At 46.0% G+C, this 13,271-nt stretch overlaps 1 long non-coding RNA gene across 1 annotated transcript; it reads left to right on the forward strand.

Moving 5' to 3' along the window:
• Positions 1–7,886: 7,886 nt before the first annotated feature.
• LOC120914403 lies at positions 7,887–10,238 on the forward strand. Its single transcript, XR_005743665.1, has 2 exons — positions 7,887–9,312; positions 9,649–10,238. It is a non-coding gene; the product is annotated as an uncharacterized LOC120914403 (long non-coding RNA).
• Positions 10,239–13,271: the final 3,033 nt, after the last annotated feature.

Below are 13,271 nucleotides of genomic sequence, written 5' to 3' on the forward strand. Positions count from 1 at the left end.
CTTGCACGGTATTTGCGCAATAATTTTTCAAACGCCTTTTTTTTGGGAAGAAAAATTGTTTCATGAATTAAAAAAATAACAAAACAGTAAAGTTAGCCCAATTTTTTTGTAAAATATGAAAGATGATGTTACACCGAGTAAATAGATACCCAACATGTCACGCTTTAAAATTGCGCACACTCATGGAATGGCGCCAAACTTCGGTACTTAAAAATCTCCATAGGCAACACTTTGAAAATTTTTACAGGTTACCAGTTTAGATTTACAGAGGAGATCTAGTGCTAGAATTGTTGCTGGCACTCTAACGCACGCGGGGATACCTCACATATGTGGTTTAAACGGCGTTTACATATGTCGGCGGGACTTGCGTGTGCGTTCACTTCTGCGCGCAAGCTACTGGGGACAGGGGCGTTAAAAAAAAAAATGTAATTCTTTTTTTTTTTTTTTACATATTTATTTCTTTTTTTACACTTTTTTTTTTTTATTTTTTTTTTTTTATTATCACTTTTATTCCTATTACTAGGAATGTAAACATCCCTTGTAATAGGAATGTGTGTGACAGGTCCTCTTTATGGAGAGAGGCGGGGTCAATAAGACCCCACATCTCTCCTCCAGGCTGGAAAGCATGAAATCGGTGAAAAAAAATTCACTGATCTCATGTTTACTGTTGCTTAGCAGCCGCAATAGCGGCTTTGTTTACTTACGGGGACCCGGGCGTGACGTCATCACATCGCGCCCGGGTCCTCCGACGGTCATAGAGATGACTGGTGACCATCTGGTCACCAGTCATCTCTATGCTTCCTGCGAGCGCCGGACGATTCGTTCTCCGGGCCCCCGATGGCACGGGAGAGCCCGGAGAAGCACCGGATGGCGGCGGGAGGGGGGGGATGTCCCCTCCCGCCGCCTGTAAGAACGATCTAGCGGCGGAACCGCCGCTATGATCGTTCTTACGTTGTGTAGAATCGCCGGCACAAGAGAAGGATATCTGAATGATGCCTCTAGCTGCCCCCATCATTCAGATATCCTCCCCCACAAAGCCCAGGACGTCATATGACGTCCACTCTGAACGGCAGAGGTTCTTTGTGGACGTCATTTTACTATGGGCCGGTAGGGAAGTGGTTAAACATGCCTAAGATACGACGGCCAGCGCCGTTGTATCTTAGGCTGCAATATCTACGCTGACCGCTAGGTGGCGTTTCCTTTGCGGTCGGCGTAGAATATGCAAACGAGTAGTCGCGCCGATTCACGAAACGTACGCTTGCCCGTTGTAGTGTTTTTACGTCGTTTCCGTAATTTTATACGCGGCGTAAAGATAAACATGCCCCCCTAGGTGGCGTACTCAATGTTAAGTACGGCCGTCGTTCCCGCGTCGCAATTTGAAAATTTAACGTCGTCTGTGAATGGCGCTGGACGCCATTTACGTTACCGTCAAAACGAATGACGTCCGTGCGACGTCATTTAGCGCAATGCACGTCGGGTAATTTACCCCGACGGAGCATGCGCAGTACGATCGCCTAATTTAAATGATCCACGCTCCCCCCTACCAGGATCATTTGAATTAGGAGTGCTTGCGCGGGTGGACATTTTACGCTACGCCGCCGCAAGTTTACAGGTAAGTGGTTTGGGAATCGGGCACTTGCCCGTTAAACTTGCGGCGGAGTAACGTAAAGGAGATACGTTGCGCCGCCGGATATCTAAGAGAATCTGGCCCATTGTCATCAAGGGCCACATCGGCGTTATGGTTGCCCTGAATGGGCCGATTGTATCTGTAAGATTAGCGCACCAGAGCACCCCACTCCCCCTTACATTAGATGTCAAGAGTCCCCTCCCTTCACAGTGCTCCCCCCTTATCTTGTGCCGCTGTCTGGAAGGAGGAGTGGAGCTGTGCAGGGTCTGGAGGAGGATCAGAAGAGAACTGGATGCTCAATGGTGAGACCAGGGACGATGGAGACGAGGGGTTGCTGCAGCTGCAGAGAGAGGTGGAGGATCTGTAGAAGGAGCTCTGCTGAGATGGGGGGGGGGGGTAGGTTGACCACATTTCCAAACGACCATTTTTAGGGTCACCCCACTTCCCAAAAATCAGCTTGTGGTGTAAGTCAGGGTTTAACAAATTTGCTTGGAATCTCGGAGCCAGCTAAAAAAGTTAGGAGCCAGAAAACGCGCCACCCCGTCCCGACGAGCTTACGCGCAGAAGCGAACGCATACGTGAGCAGCGCCCGCCTATGTAAACGGTGTTCAAACCACACATGTGAGGTATCGCCGCGATTGGTAGAGCGAGAGCAATAATTCTAGCCCTAGTCCTCCTCTGTAACTCAAAACATGCAACCTGTAGATTTTTTTTAAACGTCGCCTATGAAGATTTTAAAGGGTAAAAGTTTGTCGCCATTCCACGAGCGGACGCAATTTTGAAGCGTGACATGTTGGGTATGAATTTGCGCGGCGTAACATTATCTTTCATAATATTAAAAAAAAAATGGGGATAACTTTACTGTTGTCTTATTTTTTTTAATTAAAAAAAGTGTATTTTTTTCCCCAAAAAAAGTGCGCTTGTAAGACCGCTGCGCAAATACGGCGTGACAGAAAGTATTGCAACGATCGCCATTTTATTCTCTAGGGTGTTAGGATAAAAAATATATATAATGTTTGGGGGTTCTAATTAGAGGGAAGAAGATGGCAGTGAAAATAGTGAAAAATGACAGAATTGCGGTTTTACTTGTAATGCTTAACTTGTAATACCAACGGCCACCACCAGATGGCGCCAGCTCACACATCTGGTGGTAATAACTTGTAATACCAGAGGCTCACCACCAGATGGCGCCAGCTCACAAAAAAAAAAACCTTCCAAGTTGCCAGGACGCTATTTCTAGTCGCCCTGGCGACCGGGATTTGTCGAGCCCTGGTGTAACGAATCACAGCACAGTGATTGGACACAAGAGGCGGGATTTATGATTTCTCCAATCACAAGCAGGGGGCGGGGACCTGATGACCATGGTCTCCAATACGGAGAACGACAGGAAATCCCCCCACGATGTCGCTTCGGTCCTCCTAGGCCATAGAGATGAGAGGAGACGGAGGCCATCTTTCCTCTGCTAATCTCTGAGGCCAGGAGATGACGAGAAACCTCTTCTGGTGCCATCTGCTTAACCGGTTAACGCCCGCCGCATGTACATGTACGTCCACAGAATGGCTCGTACAGGCAGATGGGCGTACAGGTACGTCCCCTCCTTGTCGGGGGTCCGATTGGGACCCCCCCGGTACATGCGGCGGGCGCTAACCCGCGGGGAGCGATTCCGGGAAGACGTCTCGGCTATTCGTTTATAGCCGCTCCGTCGCGATCGCTCCCCGGAGCTGAAGAACGGGGAGAGCCGTATGTAAACACGGCTTCCCCGTGCTTCACTGTGGCGGCGTATCGATCGAGTGATCCCTTATATAGGGAGACTCGATCGATGACGTCAGTCCTACAGCCACACCCCCCTACAGTTGTAAACACACACTAGGTGAACCCTAACTCCTACAGCGCCCCCTGTGGTTAACTCCCAAACTGCAACTGTCATTTTCACAATAAACAATGCAATTTAAATGCATTTTTTGCTGTGAAAATGACAATGGTCCCAAAAATGTGTCAAAATTGTCCGAAGTGTCCGCCATAATGTCGCAGTCACGAAAAAAAAACGCTGATCGCCGCCAATAGTAGTAAAAAAAATAATAATAATAATAAAACTATCCCCTATTTTGTAAACGCTATAAATTTTGCGCAAACCAATCGATAAACGCTTATTGCGATTTTTTTTTACCAAAAATAGGTAGAAGAATACGTATCGGCCTAAACTGAGGGGAAAAAATTGTTATATATGTTTTTGGGGAATATTTATTGTAGCAAAAAGTAAAAAATATTGATTTTTTTTCAAAATTGTCGCTCTATTTTTGTTTATAGCGCAAAAAATAAACACCGCAGAGGTGATCAAATACCACCAAAAGAAAGCTCTATTTGTGGGACGCCAATTTTGTTTGGGAGCCACGTCGCACGACCGCACAATTGTCTGTTAAAGCGACGCAGTGCCGAATCGCAAAACCTGGCCTGGGCATTTAGCTGCAAAATGGTCCAGGGCTTAAGTGGTTAAAGCGGAGGTTCAAAATACGGTATGTACGGGGGGGGGGGGGGGGGGGGGGGAAAACAGCCGATTGTCATTAGGACAACTCGGCTGAATGTAATGTTAAAAATTTATTTTTGGGTGAACCCCCGCTTTAAGAATGGATATTCCCCCTCACTTGGGCCTCTTTTACACGGCGGCAGACTTTACCCCGCCCTTTGAAAAGCCGCGGTGCACGCCTTTCAGAGTTGGTGGTTTGCACGTGTTCAGGCGATACTACCACTAGCTGTTTTTTTTTCTCGATCTCAAGGGAGATTTTACAATCGAAATACCACCCGACACTTGCTTGCCCAGCGTTTGGCATGTGGTTGTGGTTGCGGTCCCATTGATTTTAATTGGTGCTTTGGCAGGCCTAATGCAAATGTTTGCCTTGGCCGATGGCACCGTCTTCCATAAACGAACCCATGGGTGTTTCTTCTTCATGTTACAAGAACAAGGTGAGCTAAAAGATATCTAGTACACCTTTTATATGATGACCATGGTTTAGGCGCTGAACTATGGACCTTTTGTTTTTCCCCGCTCCAGGTACAGATGGTATTTTTTCTCATATTTAAAGAATTGTGAAATGGGAATATGGGGCCAGATTCACAGTGGAGATACTCCGTTGTATCTCTGTTTCTATCTATGCGGCTGATTCATAGAATCAGTTACACATAGATATCCCTAAGATCCGACAGGTGTAATTGTTTTACACTGTCGGATCTTAGGATGCAATACCGCGGCCGCCGCTGGGGGGAATTTGCGTCGTAAACCAGCGTCGGGTATGCAAATTAGGAGTTACGGCGATCCACAACGGATTTTCGCGTTCGCTACGTCGCTGCTAGTCTAGTTTCCCGTCGTAAAGTTAGTCGTCATTTTAGGTGCCATAACTTTAGACAGCACACGTATGTGCTGTTTATGGCCGTCGTTCCCGCGTCGAAATTTAAAAATTCACGTCGTTTGCGTAAGACGTCCAGGAATACGAAAGTACGCTACGCACGGCACCGTTCGAAAAAATGACGTCACTTCGCGCAAAGCACGGCGGGAATTTCGAAACGGAGCATGCGCAGTAGGTCCGGCGCAGGAGCGCGCCTAATTTAAATGGCACACGCCCATTTAAATTACGCGGGCTTACGCCGGAGGCCGCCAGCGTAGGTTTTCATTGCAAGTGCTTTGTAAATCAGGCACTTGCGATGAAAACTTGCGGCGGTGTAACGTATCTACGTTACGCCGCCGCAATTCTACCTGAATCTGGCCCTAGGTACGTAGTCTTAACCACTTCCATACCTGGTTAATTCTGGCACTCTTCCTGTTTCCTTATACAGCCCACTTCCTGTTTTTTTATACAGCCCACTTCCTGTTCCCGTATACAGCCCACTTCCTGTTTTTTTATACAGCCCACTTCCCGTTTCCTTATACAGCCCACTTCCCGTTTCCTTATACAGCCCACTTCCCGTTTCCTTATACAGCCCACTTCCCGTTTCCTTATACAGCCCACTTCCCGTTTCCTTATACAGCCCACTTCCCGTTTCCTTATACAGCCCACTTCCTGTTTCTTGTTTGGTCATTAGCCTAGCCCTAGGCTTATGACAATCATGCACCGCGCTCTCACTCAGGTGAGTTTGCCCAGAAGGGAGGGGGGTGAGTCATAAGAGGGCTAATTAGAGCTGCAGAGCTGGGAGTGTGCCTCTATGTGTCTGTGTAAATCCAGGAAGTGAACAGGCAGCAGCTTCAGCTGCCCACAGTTAAAATGGATGCAGCCAGACTCAGTGGAGGGAGATTTCTGCTGGATTATTTGGCCAGTACAGAATCACAGTATATATAAAATAATATGCAAAGTGATTGGAGGGAAGCTTCAGAATGGCAAAGGTGTTGTTTTTATTACAAATTATGCGAGCAGACTGCAGTTCCTCTTTAACCACTTCCCTACCGGGCCTATTCTGGCACTCCTCTCCTACATGTAAAAATCATCATTTTCTTTTTTGCCAATAAATTACTCAGAACACCCAAACATTATATATGTTTTTTTTTTTAGCAGACACCCTAGGGAATAAAATGACGGTCATTGCAACTTTTTATCTCGCACAGTATTTGCGCAATAATTTTTCAAACACCTTTTTCTTTGGAAAAAAAAAGTTTTTTCTGAATTAAAAAATAACAAAACAGTAAAGTTAGCCCAATTTTTTTGGTATAATATGAAAGATGATGTTGTGCCGAGTAAATAGATACCCAACATGTCACGCTTTAAAATTGCGCACACTCATGGAATGGCGCCAAACTTTGGTACTTAAAAATCTCCATCGGCGACACTTTCATTTTTTTTTACAGGTTACCAGTTTAGAGTTACAGAGGAGGTCTAGGGCTAGAATTATTGCTCTCGCTCTAACGCACGCGGCGATACCTCACATGTGTGGCTTGAACGGCGTTTACATATGTGGGCGGGACTTGCGTGCGTGTTCGCTGCTGAGAGCGAGCTACCGGGGACAGGGGCGTTTTAAGAAAAAAAACCCTTCTTCTTTTTTTTTTTTTTTTTTTTACATTTTCTTTTACTTTTAATTTTTTTTTATCACTTTTATTCCTATTACAAGGAATGTAAACATCCCTTGTAATAGGAATGGTGTGTGACAGGTCCTCTTTATGGAGAGAGGCGGGGTCAATAAGACCTCACATCTCTCCTCCAGGCTGGAAAGCATGAGATCGAAAAAAAAAAAATTCACAGATCGCGGCTTTGTTTACATGCGGGGCCCGGGCGTGACGTCATAACGTCGTGCCCGGGGCCTCCGACGGTCATAGAGATGACTGGAAATCCCCAAATCTCTATGGTTGTCATCCGGCGGTGGCTGATTCTTTCTCTGGGTCCCCGATGGCACGGGAGAGCCCCGGAGAAGCACGGTGGTGGGAGGGGCCTCCGGTCGCCTATAGGAATGATCAAGCGGCGGAACTGCCGCTATGATCGTTCTTATCGCTCACAGAATCACTGGAAATAGTGGGCTGGATTCAGGTAGATTTGCGCTTTTTTTACGGAGGCGCAGGGCAACGTTTTTGCCCTGCGCCCCCGCAAATTTACTGCGCTGCCCTTGATTCACGGAGCAGTAGCTCCGTAAATTGCGTGGGCGCGCCCCGGCAAAATGCCCGGCGTAAGCGCGCGCAATTTAAATGATCCCGTAGGCGGCGGGAATCATTTAAATTAGGCGCGTTCCCGCGCCGATCGTAGAGCGCATGCTCTGTCGGGAAACTTTCCCGACGTGCATTGCGGCAAATGGCGTCGCAAGGACGTCACTTGCTTCAAAGTGAACGTGAATGGCGTCCAGCGCCAATTCACAAATCACTTACGCAAACTACGTAAAGTTCAAATTTCGCGACGCGGGAACGACGGGTATACGTAACATTGGCTGCCTCTGCTAATAGCAGGGGCAGCCTTACGCGAAAACCGCCGTACGGAAACGACGTAAACTGCGTACGCAGGTTTCGCGTAACGTTGTGAATCGGCGTTAGTATGCAATTTGCATACTATACGCTGAGCACAACGGGAACGCCACCTAGCGGCCAACGCAAGAATGCAGCCTAAGATATGCGGGCATAAGAGCCTTATGCCGCGCATATCTTAGGCTGCAGTCGGCGTAACGAGGTTCCTGAATCAGGAGCATTCGTTACGCCGGGGCAAGTAAGCAATTGCGCTGTGTAACTATGGTTACACAGACGCAATTTGCTTCTTGAATCCAGCCCAATGATATCTGAATGATGCCTGTAGCTGCACCCATTATTCAGATATCCCCCACCTAGAAGTCAAGGACGTCATATGACGGCGTGCGGTAGGGAAGTGGTTAATGACAAGTAAGGACACCGAGGTGGTTATGTAGGGACCTCTGCGTCAATCGGGGACAAGACCTTCGTTTTGCCACAATGCAAACCCAACGCTGTGCACTAAGAAGTCAATTAATCTTTATTTGGCTCTGAGAACTTGGCGAGCGTTGATAACGGTATGTTTGTCTTGCTTCTCTGAAATGTTTTTAGCACCTGCATGTAACCGCCTTCTGTCAACATTATAATAATAAAAAAATAAAATAAAAAAGGGTTGGGTCGCCTACCAGCCTCTTGAAACATTCCCACAGCTTCAAGGAGAAGTCTTTTGTCTATATGCACTTTAACTGCAGGCCGGACTTGGAGTGCATGCCAAGCAATGTGGTCTCCACTGGGTGGATCTTTCACCATTCCTATGAAGAAACTCGCAAAGTTGCTCGCTATGAAAACTGAGAGAGGGCAAGATTGAGGTTGACCCCGAGAGTTCAGGGCAAGGCTGAAGTTTGACTGGAGTGTAGGGTAAGACGGAGGTCATTTCTGAGAGTTTAGAACAAGGCTGAGGTCGGCCATGAGATTTTAGGACAAGGCTGAGGTCGGCCATGAGATTTTAGGACAAGGCTGAGGTCAGTTCTGAGAGTTTAGGACAAGACTGAGGTCATTTGTGAGAGTTTAGAACAAGGCCGAGGTCAGTTCTGAGAGTTTAGGACAAGGCCAATGTCAGTTCTGAGAGTTTAGAACAAGGCCAATGTCAGTTCTGAGAGTTTAGGACAAGGCCGAGGTCGGCCATGAGATTTTAGGACAAGACTGAGGTCGGTCCTGAGAGTTTAGGACAAGGCTGAGGTCAGTTCTGAGAGTTTAGGACAAGGCTGAGGTCAGTTCTGAGAGTTTAGGACAAGGCTGAGGTCAGTTCTGAGAGTTTAGGACAAGGCTGAGGTCAGTTCTGAGAGTTTAGGACAAGGCTGAGGTCAGTTCTGAGAGTTTAGAACAAGGCCGAGGTCAGTTCTGAGAGTTTAGAACAAGGCCGAGGTCAGTTCTGAGAGTTTAGAACAAGGCCGAGGTCAGTTCTGAGAGTTTAGAACAAGGCAGAGACCAGTTCTGAGAGTTTAGAACAAGGCCGAGATCAGTTCTGAGAGTTTAGAACAAGGTCAGTTCTGAGAGTTTAGAACAAGGCAGAGGTTCGTTCTGAGAGTTTAGAACAAGGCTGAGGTTCGTTCTGAGAGTTTAGAACAAGGCCTAGGTCAGTTCTGAGAGTTTAGAACAAGGCTGGGGTTGGACCTGGGAGCTCATGACCAGACTGAGGTTGGACATCAAAGCTTAGGGCATGACTGAGGTTAGTCCTTTGGAGTTCAGGACATGGCTGAGGTTGGACCTAAGGGCTCAGGTTGTATCTGAGAGCTCAGGACGAGACTGAGGTTAGTCCTTGGTGTTCAGGACATGGCTGAGGTTGGACCTAAGGGCTCAGGTTGTATCTGAGAGCTCAGGACAAGACTGAGGTTAGTCCTTGGTGTTCAGGACATGGCTGAGGTTGGAGCCAAGGGCTCGGGGTAAAGCTGAGGTTGTATCTGAAAGCTCAGGACGAGACTGAGGTTAGTCCTTGGTGTTCAGGACATGGCTGAGGTTGGACCTAAGGGCTCAGGTTGTATCTGAGAGCTCAGGACGAGACTGAGGTTAGTGCTTGGTGTTCAGGACATGGCTGAGGTTGGAGCCAAGGGCTCAGGGTAAAGCTGAGATTGTATCTGAGAGCTCAGGACGAGACTGAGGTTAGTCCTTGGTGTTCAGGACATGGCTGAGGTTGGATCCAAGGGCTCAGGGTAAAGCTGAGGTTGTATCTGAGAGCTCAGGACGAGACTGAGGTTAGTCCTTGGTGTTCAGGACATGGCTGAGGTTGGAGCCAAGGGCTCAGGTTAAAGCTGAGGTTGTATCTGAGAGCTCAGGACGAGACTGAGGTTAGTCCTTGGTATTCAGGACATGGCTGAGGTTGGATCCAAGGGCTCAGGGTAAAGCTGAGGTTGTATCTGAGAGCTCAGGACGAGACTGAGGTTAGTCCTTGGTATTCAGGACATGGCTGAGGTTGGATCCAAGGGCTCAGGGTAAAGCTGAGGTTGTATCTGAGAGCTCAGGACAAGACTTGGCTCGGACCTTGGCATTCTGGGCAAGACCGTGGTGGGACCTTCGAGTTTTGGGCCTTAAGCCAGAAGATAACTGAACCTGCCCATGTCCTTTCTAAAACAGGGTTTGCATTCTTTGTGGACTTTTTCATCTATTTGTAGATTTTGGTAGCTTAAAGCAAGAAAAAACAAAACAAAAAAAACAAACTATTTTGATCTGAATGTATCTTCTTTGTATAATATATATTATGAAGCATTCTCTGTGCCGCCACTAACGGGATCCTACATTTGCCAGCGGTGACAGAAAATCTGCGTGGTGGCATGCAAATGCTGTTGATGAAATTTAGTAATTATTGTGAATTATATTTGTCAATGTGAGTATAATAAAACTTTTAAAATTATAATAAAAAATCATTCTAATAATAAAAAAAAAAAAAACACAATGTTTTTTTGCAATTTATTATTATTACCACATCTGTATTATGGAAGTTTAAACTATTTACACATTGTTTTTGTTTTTTTGTGATATATAGTGGGGCTAATGGAGATAATCAGAGTAGAGGTGTAGTAATGGCATCTACTTCAGTGATTTCCAGATTTTCACAATCAAATCTTAAAGTGGAGTTCCACCCCAAAAAATAAATAAAAATAAAAAAGCATTAACATGCATGACACTCGCCTCTTAATGCCTATTGCTATGCGGCCCCTTGAAATCCTCCTCCTTCGTCTCCACGGCGCCTTACGCCACTTCCCTCGGCGCCTCCGCTCGCTACTGCTCCTGTAAGATGTCGTCATTTCCCAGGAGTCAGTGGGCAGTGCCAAGGGCTCCGTTGCCATCACAGCACTTTCGCCACCGCCCGTTGCGATGGCAACCTGATTAGATGACGGTGTCCTGTTGAGAAAAGCCCCCCCTGTTGAATAATGCCCACCCGGTACAACGCATGCGCAGCGCTTGCGCAGTACAGAGCCACAAAAAAGCCGTCCAACATTGGATTTGCATGCGCAGTGCGGGGGGGGGGGGGGCATTATTCGACAGAACAACGGGGCTGCGAAAAAAATTACTCGATGCGCATTCGCGAGATCTGGGAGCGAACGGGTACCGAATCCCGGGAACAGGATGCCTGTGGGCTTCACGTGCCCACAAGCAAAATGAAAATCGGCTAAGAAAGGATTAGCGAACGTTATTTAACCACTTCAGCCCCGGATCATTTGGCTGGCCAAAGACCAGGCCACTTTTTTTTTTGCGATTCGTAATTGCGTCGCTTTAACTGACAATTGCGCGGTCGTGCGACGTGGCTCCCAAACAATATTGACGTCCTTTTTTTTCCCCCCACAAATAGAGCTTTATTTTGGTGGTAGTTGATCACCTCTGCGGTTTTTATTTTTTGCGCTATAAACAAAAATAGAGCGACAATTTTGAAAAAAAAAAAAAGTAATATTTTTTACTTTTCGATATAATAAATATCCCCAGAAAAATATATTTATAAAAAAAAACATTTTTTTTCTTCAGTTTAGGCCGATACGTATTCTTCAACCAATTTTTGGTTAAAAAAAAAAAAAACGCAATAAGCGTTTATTGATTGGTTTGCGCAAAAGGTATAGCGTCTACAAAACAGGGGATAGTTTTATGGCATTTTTATTAATATTTTTTTTTACTAGTAATAGCGGCGATCAGCGATTTTTATCGTGACTGCGACATTATGGCGGACACATCGGACACTATTTTTGGACCATTGTCATTTTCACAGCGATCAGTGCTATAAAAATGCACTGATTACTGTGTAAATGACACTGGCAGGGAAGGGGTTAACCTGTAGGGGGGGGCGCTGAAGGGTTTAAGTGTGTCCTAGGGAGTGATTCTAACTGTTAGGGGGCCAGGCTTGCCGTGACACGTCACTGATCGCTGCTCCTGATGACAGGGAACAGACGATCAGTGACCTGTCACTAGGAAGAACGGGGAGGTGTTGTGTTCTTCAGCTCCGTGACACGAGAGCGGGACACCGGCGGACATTGGGCACGGTCACGGAGCTTGTGACAGGGTCGCGAGCGCGCCGGTAAATTAAAGGGTTAAAAAAAAAAACGATTGTAGTTGGAAATCCGCTTTAATAAAAGTAGAGAAGACGATATCATTATACAGACTAATCCATCTATAAAATATCCATACCTGGAGTTCCTTCCAGTATCTCGGAGCCTGGATATGCCGTGTGCCATGTTTTCTTTTGGAGAGACAAGTGATGAAAAGGTAAGTTAGTAATCAAGTGCCAGCTCCGGGATGGAGGTGGGATGGCAGCATAAACAAATCTTCTGCTAGAGAGACCATTTCCCACCTACTGGGGGTCGGAAAGTGAAACCAGAAAGGACCCCCCCTCCCCTCCCCCCCAGCAAGAATCACTGAAGGCCAATGATGGAAGACCCTCAAAATGGTACATAAATGAACAGGTGGGGACTGTTATGCCCAATATAAATCATTCTGCTACATATTACAGCGCCTTGAAAAAGTGTTACAACCAAAAACATATACAGTAGTATAAATTTATACTTCATTCCTATATCATTATATTCATTAGAAATAATTTCTACATTAATGATAAATTATTTTATACATATTATGTCCTTTATAAATCATTCTCGTATCATTATATTATATATATATAAAAAAAAAAAATCTTACATCAATTTTAAATCATTATATAAATATTATCTCCTTTATAAATTATTATTTTATATATGATATCATCAGGGCCGCTGTTAGAAATCACGGGGCCCCGTACAGCCTACCTGGCAGGGCCCCCCTCAAATATATATATTAAAATATACTAAAATCATTCTTAGCGGACACAAAGATAACAGAGAAGCCGAGTGAATTTGAAATTTTTTAAATTTTTGAACTTTTTAAGAAAAACTTTAAGGGGCAGATCCTCAAAGAAATTACGAGGCGTATCACGTGTAATTTCAAATTTTGCGCGTCGTATCTTTGTTTTGGTATCCACAAAACAAGATACAACGGCATCTGTGTTAGATCCGACAGGCGTACGTCTTCGTACGCCGTCGGATCTTAGATGCAATTTTCCGGCGTCCGCTGGGTGGCGTTCCCGTCGTAATCCACGTCGAGTATGCATATTAGCTTTTTACGACGATCCACGAACGTACGACTGGCCGTCGCATTTTGTTTACGTCGTTTCCATTCGGCTTTTTCCGGCGTATAGTTAAAGCTGCTACAGTATATGGTGGC

This window comes from Rana temporaria, chromosome 9 (genome assembly GCF_905171775.1).
Source record: "Rana temporaria chromosome 9, aRanTem1.1, whole genome shotgun sequence".
Taxonomy (NCBI): domain Eukaryota; kingdom Metazoa; phylum Chordata; class Amphibia; order Anura; family Ranidae; genus Rana; species Rana temporaria.